The sequence below is a fragment of the Pecten maximus genome, chromosome 11 (assembly GCF_902652985.1).
Source record: "Pecten maximus chromosome 11, xPecMax1.1, whole genome shotgun sequence".
NCBI lineage: Eukaryota > Metazoa > Mollusca > Bivalvia > Pectinida > Pectinidae > Pecten > Pecten maximus.
In genome coordinates this window covers 3,225,866-3,240,023 of record NC_047025.1, presented here as the reverse complement: position 1 = coordinate 3,240,023, position 14,158 = coordinate 3,225,866, and the positions used below count along the sequence as shown (strand labels likewise).

The following is a 14,158-nucleotide window of genomic DNA, read 5'->3' as shown; positions in this document are numbered from 1 at the left end:
TCTATAGACAGTGACCTCTGTAGACAATGACCTCTATAGACAGTGCCCTCTACAGACAGTGCTCTCTATAGACAGTACCCTCTACAGACAGTGTCCTCTACAGACAGTGCCCTCTACAAGCAGTACCCTCTATAGACAGTGTCCTCTATAGACAGTGTCCTCTATAGACAGTGCCCTCTATAGACAGTGTCCTCTATAGACAGTGCCCTCTACAGACAGTGCCCTCTACAGACAGTAACCTCTATAGACAGTGTCCTCTATAGACAGTACCCTCTATAGACAGTACCCTCTATAGACAGTAACATCTACAGACAGTGTCCTCTATAGACAGTAACATCTACAGACAGTGTCCTCTATAGACAGTGTCCTCTATAGACAGTACCCTCTATAGACAGTGTCCTCTATAGACAGTACCCTCTAGACAGTACCCTCTATAGACAGTAACATTTGTAGAGAGTGCCCTATATAGACAGTGACCTCTATAAACAGTGTCCTCTACAGTGTCCTATAAAATGTCCTCTACAGACAGTGCCCTCTATAGACAGTGTCCTCTACAGACAGTGCCCTCTATAGACAGTGACCTCTATAAACAGTGTCCTCTACAGTGTCCTATAAAATGTCCTCTATAGACAGTGTCTTCACTATGGAATATAAAGTTCAAACGATCAACAATAAGTGTATGGAGATGTGGTTTCCACTCCCTCCAGGTTCACAGAAAACCTAACATTACTCATATCCTGGTAATGCGGCATCCTAACATAAAAATCCATGGCTATCTGTCACAATGAACACCACTTTCAACTGGCGCCTCCAATTCTTTTAAATGTCAATTGACAACATCAGGTAGAGCATTTTTTCTACAGAACTCATCCCATAAAATTACCTCAAAATCAGTGTAACTTGTTTAAGACTCGGGAGATTATTTACATATTTATGGACATCGTCATTCTGTCAGTAAAGTCATTTTAATTTCACCTTTCATAATGGAAACTATACACAACTAAAATCTGATCTAAGAGATGTAAGCCTCCAGAAAATATCCCCGGGAGTTTCATCATTATGACTTTCCACCAGATGGCACGGTACTGGCTAAATCTGTACTGATTGTGTTTCTACATGCAACAGTCCGGGCGTCCAGTTACTGTACATGTCTCATGTTTAACTTATTTATCTATAGTCCGATTTATCTTCTTACATTGTTAAATTACCAAAATGACGTCGACATTATAATACAAAGGAATATCTGTGGTTATAGACTAGTCACCGTGATTAGTAAATTTTTAAATTTAAGTACCTGTCAAATTAAATCAGGATATCTATATTTTTTGTGATTTTTAAGAACTTTTTTTGTAATTCTAAGAACCTTTTAAAATCGGGATACCTACATTTCTGTAATTTTTAAGGACCTTTTGAAATCAGGATATCTACATTTCTATAACTTTTTAAGAACCTGTTAAAATCAGGAAATCTGCATTTCCGTAATTTTTCAGAACCTTTTATATTAGGATATCTAAATTTCTGTAATTTTTTTTCAGAACCTTTTAAAATCAGGATATCTAAATTTTCTGCAACTTTTTCCCCCCATAAGAACAGAAAACAAAGAGAAATGCCCAGATACTTCACAGAGCTATGCTATCGTCATCACAAATTTGACACAGCTCGTACAACACTGCGGGTTTGAACTGCAAGCTGGAACTATGGGGCACTGCTGTGACATTATGGAGAGTTGCTTTACGGGACCAGCATTCAAATAGTGCAACATGTGACTTCCTTTCACTAATTGTCACCAATTGAATAATTCTCGAAATGATGCTGGTCTCCATCAGTACTGGCAGCAAGCACAGCCAGTGATAAGTTCTATCAATTTGGCACCAGCTGTTGAAATGTCAGGCCCTGACAAAGCCACGGACCACCATTATTATACTGGTTTTAGAAAATGGAAAAATATGAAACACATTGGACTCTACAGATAATGGCATGACAACATGTGTTAGGTCTTTATATACTGAAGTCAATTGGTCGATCATCACCGCCCACTTATAACTTAACTATGACTGTCTGCAAAACGGCCCGCTAGGCTGATGTACATGAAAAACAGACATTAAAGTCCTTATTTAAAATGAAATGGTTTTGTTACAATGGGTTTAGTGACTATCATTACATATGAGGACTTATTCCGAGAATCTGAGTTGATTTTTATAACAGTCACACATAGAGAACCATTTGGTGAAAGCCGAAAGGTATATTGTACTTTTAAAACATAGTCTAGCTCATCAGTATGTCAACATTTTCTTTGTAACATTTTTTTTTAATGTTTAAAACTCTCAGGTAAAAAAAGGTATTGCCCATAAAACACTTTACAACATAGTGCTAGAAGCAAAATTCTTCCTCGCCGAGAACAGGCATTAATGTAAGTGACTGTTTCATCAGAAATACAGGAAAATTACCATGTATCTATGTTGGGTATACCAAATGTATCTGAAATTATAAATCCCTCATACAGTACATTTACAATCTATCTTATAAATCCCTCATACAGTACATTTACGATGTATCTATATATATGTATAAGGGTATACAATGTATCTTATAAATACCACATACAGTACATTTACAATCTATCTTATAAATCCCTCATACGTAAAGTACATTTACGATGTATCTATATATATGTATAAGGGTATACAATGTATCTTATAAATCCCTCATACGTAAAGTACATTTATGATGTATCTATATATATGTATAAGGGTATACAATGTATCTTATAAATACCACATACAGGACAATTACAATGTATCTTACATAGGTATAACCTAGGATATACAATGTATCTTATAATATTAGGGTTTAAATCCCACATACAGGACATTTACAATGTATCTACATGTATAAGGATATATACAATGTATCTATATGTATAAGGATACAATGTATATATGTATAAGGATATATACAATGTATCTATATGTATAAGGATATATACAATGTATCTATATGTATAAGGATATATACAATGTATCTATATTTATAAGGATATATACAATGTATCTATATGTAGGGTATACAATGTATCTATATGTATAAGGATATATACAATGTATCTATATGTATAAGGATATATACAATGTATCTATATGTATAAGGATATATATACAATGTATCTATATGTATAAGGATATATATACAATGTATATCTATGTATAAGGACATATACAATGTATAAGGGTATACAATGTATCTTATAATCATAAATCCGACATACATATAAACAAAACAAGTATATCTATGTAGGTATACATTAAGACACAAACTGTTACAATGTAATGGTAAATCGAGGAATGCATTAATATTTTTCACATCATAACCATCTATCTTAGCTGCTGCTTTTGATCATAACAATCCATCAAGTCTTCAACTTAACATATTCTGGATTAAACCCTTCCTTGAAAGTCTCATTAATGCCAATTTTATATATAACAAATTACTTTGCAAATGAAATGTATTGAGTTAAAAAAAACTTGAAGTCATAAATCATTCTGAATTATGATAAAATGTGATTTTCATTTGAATATTTTCTTCCTTATAACCATGGCATTCCTGAACACACAAAGACAGATTCCAATACATTACAAAATATTTACAAAGTAAAAGTCTTTAAATTTAAAAACTTGACAAAAAATTTCTTTGACAATAAGACGGAAATAATTTTCAAAGTTTCACAATGACTGAGTGAGTATATTATTAGGCAGGAGATTATACACCAACATATTGGTATACAGGCTAAAGCTAATAAATTTCTGCACACAAGACAATTGGTAACCATGGCTACCTCATGCATGACCAAATTGTAATTCTTACCCTCCCGGCTAAATAATTCAGCAACATGTTTAAGGAAGTTCCTGCATAAAGGCTGTTGTTGAATCACATTAAGATCTACAGTCTGGCAGTAATCTTTGAGGTATACAGTCTCCACATGGCAGTGCCCTTATTGACAGAAAATGCCTATCATTATCTTTTATTGGATTCTATATGTTTTAACAGTCGAGTGAATCTTTGCCTCAAATGACCCGTATCTCCCATAAAAAACAATCAAACTCCAGGAGAATCAGTTCCTCAGGACAATGTCAAGTCTGAGATAGAGTTTGTGATGTGGCTGTCCTCTGTTACATGCCCATTGAACTATATACAGGTAGCCCGAGGCAGACTTTTACCTGTGTTTTTACCTGTCAGACAAGGTAAGCACTTCCTTACATACACAGCGCCAATTCATCTCATTGTTATCATGACAAAACTAACCACGCTCGGAAATCTTCTCCCACAAATCATTATCACACGAGTATAATTGATAGAGTATGACATATTTGTATGTTTACCAAATACCGTTTTTGTAATTAAGACAAAAAAGTCTTTGTCTTGAGGTAACATACTTTCACTAAAAAGATCGACAAAGACTCTTTTCAAAATAAGATACTGTGTTGGGGTTAGACAAAAACAAACAATATCAGAATTTATCTCCAAAATCAAAGCAAAGATTTTTAATTGATGATACTAATGGTATTTATACATTTATAAAAATATATAAATATGATATCATCAAATTAAAAGTTCTTACAGACCTGAAAATTCCATAGAAAAAAAAAAACGCTTCCGTGATCAATATAAATTTTACATGATAATTAAGTATATACAACATATGAAGAAAAACAGAAAAGATAAAATATTATTTTGAAGTATTTAAATATTTTGATTTCTCATATGAAATCTATAGCTGTCTTGCATATAAAAAGTCCAGCTCCTCCCCCGCCCACTTCTAAGTGAAGTTATATCCATGACGCTTTATAGTGGGTACCACTTAATGCATGGGTAACACTCAACAAGCACCATTGAAATTTCTACAGTGTAAATCCACATTATATACATAGAAATCAGACACCTCCCCACCACAATTACTTAATTTACTGATCAACTTGAGATATCAGGACTTTTAGCTGTGGTGCCTGATAGAGTGGCACGCTGGTGGTGCCGATTTAGTTATCAGCAACTTAGGCCTGGTCAAAAACATCATGCAGTGTAAAAACATAATATTTCCCCATGTCACATAATACAATCGCCAAACACAAGTGTTATACAATTACCATTGGCAGTGTCATGTTGCTAGAGGGAGGAAGTCGGGACAAGTCAGGCACCAACAAAATACCAGGCAGAACTGACATCGGTCCTTTAATCCTCGGCTCCAAATGTCACATGACCACCAAATGACTTTGGAGTTTGACGAGAGGAATCAGGTTGAGACCAGGCAGAATATTATCAGAGGATAAAAATGTCATCCCTCTATCCCAGATAACTAGTCGGCCCGATACACTATCCGTATCTGCTGTCTGTCTGATAAGCATATACAGGTATCTTATTCAAAACGGGCAAAGTCACAAGTCCAGTGAGAACTGGCACGATTTCAAATGTATTACGTACTGGTACTGTGCAGCGGACATCCTACATATATACTATCATAGACTTATCAATACTAAGAAATATACTGCCACCCTAGGTTAAACCAGGATGGGTCGGTCACATCTCCTATCAAAATGTCCCTAACCAAATATCACATGAAATATGTCAAAACAGATTCTGAACCATCGCTGTTATCTTCTATCTTGACTGAAGGGACTACCTGTATACAAACTTACTGATAAATGGATTAAATCAATCACTGGTTGGTTAAATCACAGTTCAAAACTACTCTGACACCCCATAAGGAAATTCGCTAATTAGAATCCTAAAAAAAAATCCACGATAATCAATAATGTTTTTAAGTGCGGCTCAGATTTTTATTGCTGTGTATTTTTTTTTTATTCCTTTAACTATTTTTTACATTTATCACAGACACTCAGCCAATAACCTCATATATATCTGTTATTCTTTAATTTGCGTTGAAGGGGAAGAGGAGGAGGCAGACCATAAAATGCTGACAGGACTATGAAAATGTCCCCAGAGACTGCGATGTGTCAATATCCATGGTTGACAATCACAGCTGTTGGATTGGGCCATTTCTGTATAATTAACAGATCTGTATTTTATCAGTATGACTAAATCATTTAGCGATACATCTATTAATTAGCGAATGTTACCTATATAGCCTGTGGACGTTTACTCAGAATTTCTGACATATTAACAGGAAATTATAACAATTTGTCCCTTTATAAATATATTAATGACTTTAAATAAAACTATTTCAATCAAAATAAAATGACCAGAAAGTGAAGTTTAAAATTTTCATTCATTCATTCATCCAGAATCTGTTTCAGATCTGTTTCTAATCTTTCTAATAAAAGCCCTTTCCTGTCTTAGAATGACCATGCAAATGAAGAATTTAAATGAGAAAACATTATACTTAATTTGAATAATGAATATCTCAGTTACAAAATCAATGGCATTTTTGTCTCCAACTTCAAAATTAAAAATTCCACAAGACTGTGAAATATTTGGACAAATTACACGAAAGGACTTGGATTAAGGAGTCAAATTACTGAGAATAGTGAGGAATGGCACAGGTAGACTTTCGACTGGTGGATATTGGCTGGACACTAACGGCATTGTGGCGACATTCGGTGGAGCTTTTGTATCCCGCACCGGCTGTATAATTGATGGAGTTGACAGAGAGGTCATCCAATCTTTACCTTCAAACAGTCACAACAATTTTTCTTCCACCGTTCTGTCTCACCACCAGAGGGCAGACAACACAGAGAACTCGCCCAAGTTTGTGTGTCAAATGTTTTTATGGTTGTATTTCAACCTGTACTCCCACCAGGCCGTGTTCTTATCAGCAAACCAGAATGTTGACTCCCTATTAAAGGTGATGGCACCCTGTATTGTAAACCTGACAAACCCGAACTCCTCCAGTTTTGTTTTCCCAGGAGACATTCCGGTACATAGTTACCGAAATATTCATATAGTTACACTATATAAAAGAAAGGTGAATTTCCAAATAATTTGCTGTTACCAAGGAAACTAATTCCTTTAAACCAAAAACCCTAAAAAAATCCAACCAACTTTTTTCCCCCTATATCTCTATAATGTACCAGTAAATGTCTTGAGGTAAGACGATTAGGAAGATTATGATTTTTTTCTGAAGTCAATTTTGAATGTCTATAATGATTTGCATATATCTTTGAAAGGAATAGAAACCATAAATGTGTTGAGGTATTATTACAGACAACTGTATATATGTACACTGGTCACATGCTTCAATTACTACTTCTGTTATCTGCAGCAGGTGCAACGCACTCACACACTACACAAGACAAATTATTTCATTTCAAAGATCCCTTTGTTATTTCTTCGCGCTGAATACCGCCACAAAGAATTTAATATACTCCTGGCGATTTAAAATGCCTGTAATATCATGTTGAAAGTCTCTGATTGGTCTTTGTGCTGGCATTCCTGTCAAAGCAACCGGTGGTAGCAACTGTTTTTCACAACGGAGTTCTGATACTTGTCAAGATTTACATTCTGTTTTTACCTTCGAGGCACTGACTGGGACATTTGTCGAGACATTTATATAAAATGTTTTATTTTTTCCAAAGAGATTTCATGAATTTTATCCGCTATTTTTATCTTAATTCTGATACTGGCTGTGAAAATGTATGTAATTATGTATATACCATAAGATGAACTCAAGCTTGACGTTCCTTCTTCTTACTGTAGTCTTTATTCTCCTGTGAGAAAGAACCGAATCCCCTTAGGAATACACATAAAATTGGAAAACAAGTTTTGACAGAAGAAGTTCTTTGAAGTATGCTGTGAACTCTAGTCTTTGTGAGGCAGGATTTGTAAAGGTGGGACCGAGATAAGGGGTATTAATCACACTCCAAAGGGAGGGATGGAGTGTAACACTTGACATGGCTGGGATAAAACATGGCAGTCCACTGCCGACAGAACCATGGATTCCATCATTTACCTGTGGCTCTGACGACCTCGCTGGTGTCAGTACCAGCGTCGCCAGAACTCTTTAGTTGTTTATTGTGCCTGAGGGTTCCCTGGAATCAGTTATCAAGGTGATTCCGACAACTTCATTCCATTTGGCAGGCACATCGTATTAAGTACTATGAATGTCAGGTGCAAGCCAGGTACAGGTAGAATTTTCACAGGTATTTGTATACCTGTATGGATAGATCACCTGAATGAGCACTGCTATGCGAGCCAGGTGAAAAGCCTACAAACCTGGCCCAAACATTACTTTCTAATTACAGGTCCAATAGAACTACGCACTGTGACGATGCCATATGAAATAAAAAATCTCCATATCTGGCTGACTGCTTAATTGACTACAATTATGAACACCAGACAGCAGGGAAATGGACTAAATCACAACTGTTCAATGTCTCATACACATTTCCACCCCATTCCATTATATATTCCAAAGGGCAACATATTTTCTTTTTAATTTATTTTACAATTGAATAGCTGTCCATTTATTCACAGAGTGACAAAGTATATGATACATGTACATTTTCTCATTTTCTCAATAAAAGAAAAACACTATATTCATAATACTAAGTATTAATTAACATGCATGTGTTAATTGATTAACATGTTCATATTAATTAACACATATATCAATTAACACTTGCATATACTAATTTCTAATTTATCTTTTTTGTCTAATCAAGATCTCATTTTTTAAATCCAAAATTAAATGCTCTACAAAAATTGTCACTCTTATGGATTGATTTTTCTCTCCCGAATCTAATTAAACTGAAACAACGAAATTCTCGTATACTGCCAACGTCATCCACAAAGGTTATTTGCATTTATAATACAGATGAAATGAATTAATTACCCACTGTCAATTTGTTTTTCATAATTCCATTTCTTATCAATCATGTTACAAGATCAAAGATCATGAGTTATTTGTTGTTGGGATGACAAACAGTGACTCAGCCGATTCTTTAAGATTCTTATAGAAATTTTTTAACTTTCAAAATCATTCTTGATGCTGATGAATTCATTAGTTTATTTTTGTATGTTTCCTTTCTATCATATACAGATATTGTCCATAGATTAATGGGGTAATTAACTTAAAGGTCATTATCATTTATATGTATTGTCCATAAATTATGGGGTAGCTTTTTTTTTCAAATACTATATCAAAGAGGCCTCGTATACCGTAATTGTCCAAAGATTACGGGGTAGTTTAAAGGCCTTTATTTTTTTTTTACAGATCTCTCGATAAAATGTCATTTCTTGGACATGGTACCAATAATGTAACACCCATGCATTCTGATGTCATTACGATAAATTAAAAGGAATATTTGGTTAACTAGTAGGCCAAAATACACCATGGAATTTTTCTTAGAAACTGTTAATAAATTAATATCAACAATGTTGGGGGCCATATAAGGAGTGAATCACTCTGTTACCAATTAATACTTGCGTCTGGAACATTGATAAAGAAATCAGGAATTTGTGATTTATTGACAAGTCATTAGGATATTTAGCTGTCACGGAGATTGATCCATCTGTGACCAACCAAACGATGACTTTCAACAACCAACGCTCCAAAAATTCACACTTCTTCAGAATGATGGATGGTAATTGATCAAGACCATCTCCTAAAACTGAGGCACTCAAGCATGTTAAACATTCTGGGAATGTCGCCTATACCTGGTTTTCTGTCTGCCTGAACTTAATTATGCTGAAGTTCCAGTATTTTTTTTTTTATCACTTTAAATAATATCCGTCCATCAGTAAAAGGATTCCTTTTATTTCTTGTAGAACACTGTTGCTGGATCGACAACTTAAATCACATTTAAACAGGCCAAAAATGGTTTTATGTGTTAAAGAATATAAACAGCTCACTGAATTCAGTCTACAAACCATAACTTTAACAAATACATCAAACCTTTTTTAACCTAAAAGTAAATTACTTTCCACAAAATCTCAGGTGCGATAATATTCCTCTAAAATATGGTGATTTTTTTTTTTCACCTGGGAGCTGTGCATTCCCAATTACCTTGTGTCAGCTACCTGTCAACCTGACTGATCTGACAACTCAATCAAGACGGGGTAACTAACTGAATTCAAGTCAATGTAGAAGTATGTATTTTGCCTCAAAAGACTATGATGCGGAGTCGGCCCCACTGGTGCCCTCAGTGACAGATGGAGAAATGTACAGTACCGTCACCAGATAAAAATTTGTAATTCAGGATGGAAAATCTCGTTGATGTGAAGCTTTTATTTGGCAATCTATCAAGTGTATATACTTCGAATAATTTTATGGATTCAAAACTTCCTGGAACATCAAGTTTTTGTCCAGAAATTAAACTTGAGGATGATAAAGTAATGAAATCCAATTTCAAATTCATCTAAGAATATAATTTCATAAATCAAACTGATATTAAGTCATCAATCAGATTTGATATTAAAAATGTATTATTTATAAATCTAGGTCAAAAGCTGAATGAAAAAGTTAACTAAGAAAAATATGAGCCATATCAGATAGGATAAAATTATAACAAATGTGTTAATTACTATAGTTTTGAAACTAATTCCTTTGAATTTCAAAACTTCCTGTCAAAATCTTAGCTAAAAGATAAAGTTCTGTTATCTGTAATACAAGAGAAACCTGTAGCAGGAAGACATTTCTGTCTGTGCTCTGGGAGAGGGAAATCTTGAGCCCCTTTATGCAGCGGCAGCGAAGACATAAGACCTTGCTGCTTACACAGACAGCATTTAACTTTCCCCCATGCACCTGTATGATAAGAATGAGAAAGAATTCTAAACGGAAGATAAGCTAAAACTATCTGCCGTTTCCTATCAAAAGGTGCTCCAATATCCCTAAACCCAACTCCATTTACAGGTAGATTACAATTTTCACCTGTAGAGATACAAAAATCCAATTATCCTGTTTCACCTGTCTGGTTGTCTAGCACTGAACTGGACTATAAGGTTTGGTACATCAGTGACGTGGGGCCTTCCAAACCCCTGTGGAATGACATTTATAGCTGGGCACTTAGATACTTGTCACCAGGCCATGTCAAACTCAGCAAAAAATGAAAATTAACATTTCTTAAATTTCTTTGGTAGTGTTTAGATTTGTTCCTGTAGTTTGGTTTTGTAAAAACAATTTATAAGAATTAAGACAGTTTATCAAAACTGTTTATTAATTGAGAGAGTTCATTACTATTGTTAGCAATGCAGTTTGTATGATCCTTAAAGACATAACGAATATCCCAGCAAATCAATATTTTGTAACCTCTGTGACAGAAATAAGAGACTTAACTGACATTTCTATAATTAAGAGAAGTTCCGCTGATTTTTTAAGAGTTTTCAATAGTTTTAAATTGATAATGTCAAGAAAAAGGTTTGATGGATATAACTAGCATATTCTTAAACCAACTTATAACTTGAAAATTGTTTCTTTTTTTTTATTGATTTTTCATCATCGAACGAGTCCATGCTTTTGAAATAATATCCGACACTATACAAATCGGCTGCATCAATTTGATCCTTGTTTTGCCTGGTTGTCTCAGGCCGACAGTTCTATTGTTATTTGGATCATCGATCTACCTGAACGTACGGTATTAAGTTTCTCAGGACTTTTGCGTGGCCACAGCTGGTTTGATGGACAATTACTTCAAATGCAGCATTTGTATTCCGATAGGTGCTCAGAACAGATTTCAGGGCAAATTAAATATACTGCTTGAATATGCCAATACAGAGAATCAATAATTTCATGTAAATTTACACAAAATGGAAAAGTATGTGGATCGGTCCGATTTACCTGTGGACTGTGGAACGATGTCCAGCACCGCGTTCCACTTTAGAGACAATTACACTAGCTGTCATATATACCTCCACAGATGAGATCTTTCAGAATTCTACTAATGAGATCTATCAGAATTCTACAAGTCCATTAAATATATGTTCCATCAAACCTATAATGACATATATTCATTTCTAAGTTCAATGGACTATAAACAGCAGAGTGTTTCCTGATAAAGTCCTGAAATCAGTGTTAAACTTGTATTGGTATGCCAACCAAGCCAGGACTGTTTATCAATCATCATGGAAAACACTGAAAAATTGGCTGATTAGTCAGACTCGGTGACGCACACAAAACTTTGTCAATAACATCCAGTGCCTTACCTGGTAAAAAAGGGCGTAGGTTACAATGAATTTTGTTTTGAACATATTAGTAAAGGCATCTCGCACAGGTAAATTTTTGTTTTAGCTTTAGGCATAAGATCTCCGGTAATTTATAGAACATTCCCTATACACCAGACAAGTTTTTAATTCATTTCTCATAACTTCGCGAGAATATTCAACTACTTTTACCAGGCACTTTTCAAATTTTGAAATAACTTAAACTCTCTAAAAAGCAGAAATTCTCAAATCTCTGAATAATATTGATTTCCAAAAAAATTCACCATTTCCAATTAATTCTAATGTCAAAATTTAAAATTCTCAACAAATACTTACCAAATCTAATTCATCATAAATGCATATTTACTTCAGAAGTTTGCTTAGATCAATTTTAGAATATGCTTTTTAGACATGCACGGGTCTAAAACAGCTTGATGGATGGTATTTGTTCCTTTTGAAGTTTCTTTACATTTTTGTGTAACTGACAAGATTATTACTGTTCAACTCCCCAGATTTTCAAGTCGAAGAAGATTATAGTGTAAACTAACTTGTCTGAACTAATACCTAATAGTGATGGGAATCTATTTCACTTTCAGAATCGATAATCGATAATAATCCTTTTTCTAACTTTAGCACAGAAGTGCCCTTTTCGTAGAATTTTTTTTATACCTATCAAGTACATTTATTATACATCTTAGCCTTTGTTATCAATATTTCTAATATTGAACACAAAGCATTTAATGGTTGTCAATTTCTTTAAATCTCCTTAATTGCCTGTAAACAACCAATTAATATATCACTAAGATATAAGATCAACTAATTCTTGTTTCGGCAATATTACAAAATTATACACCAAGCCGAAAATTTTCAACTTCTTTTTGGTTCGATAACAATTTTAAAAAAAATATGCATAGCCAAAGATTTACAAACACTTTCAAAAATTTCACATGAAATAATTGCCTTTTCAAAATCGTCATCGATGATCTTTTTTTTTTCCAACTAATTTTTTATTATTTTTTATCATCGGCCAACCATAATACCTTTACTTTGAAACAAAAGAAAGTGAATATTCAGTCACTGTGAATTTGAATTTTGATATTGTACACGTAGTTCATGAGAAAATGAACATCTATAATTTCTATATCAACTAGACTTTAAAAATTCTAAACTCCTTTTACAGAGCTTCTTTGGAAAATTAGCAGATTTGACATAAAGACTTTGAGATAAAATCATTTAGACAACATATATATAAGAAAAAATATTCTTTCAGAAATTCCTTTTTCAGTACATTGAATTAAACATGTGTTATATCTTAACCACCTCGGATATCATTAAAGGGATATAGACAAAAGGAATTGCAAGGAGCAACACCTTGGAATTGTTCCATAGTAATTTGAGTGAGGCAGGAAGTGAAATATGATTCAAGTATTTTACTGTAGCTCACAAGCAGAAAAATTTCATAAAGATTTCAATTTTCCTTGCATTTCATAAAATTTTGAAAAATGTACCATCTCAAAAAACAGAAAATGAAAAATTTGTGGGATACAGGCAGCATGCAGGAACCATTAGAGAGTTTATGTGGGTTTATTTAAAACAGAATCACCAGATACCTCGTGAATTTTCAGTGATTATGAAGTCGACCAATGAAGTCTGTTACCTATATTACGCAGCTGGTCTGGTCGAGTTTCAGGGTGCCATTTAATACTTTGTATTGTGTGAGGCTGATGGTAAGTTCCAGCCTGTGTCACCAACACAATGCACACAATTATTCTAGGCGTTGGTTTAAATACTTATCAAATTCTCAGATCTCTGGCAGCCAAAACTGCCAGAATAGGTTTTGTCCATTGTTAGAACAAACTCATGGGTAAATCACATTCTCATTCTTACAGGAAATTCCTCTTACATATATAAACTGAAATGTGATCTATAAAAGGCTTCCCTGTCTGTGATAGTCAGACTTTTCTTCCAACAAATACATCAACCATTCTTTGACCTTGAGGTGACCTCTGTGTAA

At 34.1% G+C, this 14,158-nt stretch overlaps 1 protein-coding gene across 4 annotated transcripts in view; it reads right to left on the bottom strand.

Moving 5' to 3' along the window:
- The window catches only part of LOC117337419, a 79,042-nt gene that overhangs the window by 9,816 nt on the left and 55,068 nt on the right, over positions 1–14,158 (bottom strand). Inside the window, exon 1 of one of the 4 annotated variants that reach the window (XM_033898401.1) lies at positions 5,139–5,250. The exons of the other annotated variants lie outside the window; for them this stretch is intronic. The gene's annotated coding sequence lies outside the window, so the exon portion shown is untranslated. Of the gene's footprint in view, positions 1–5,138; positions 5,251–14,158 lie in introns of those variants that run through there. 4 annotated transcript variants of the gene reach the window in all.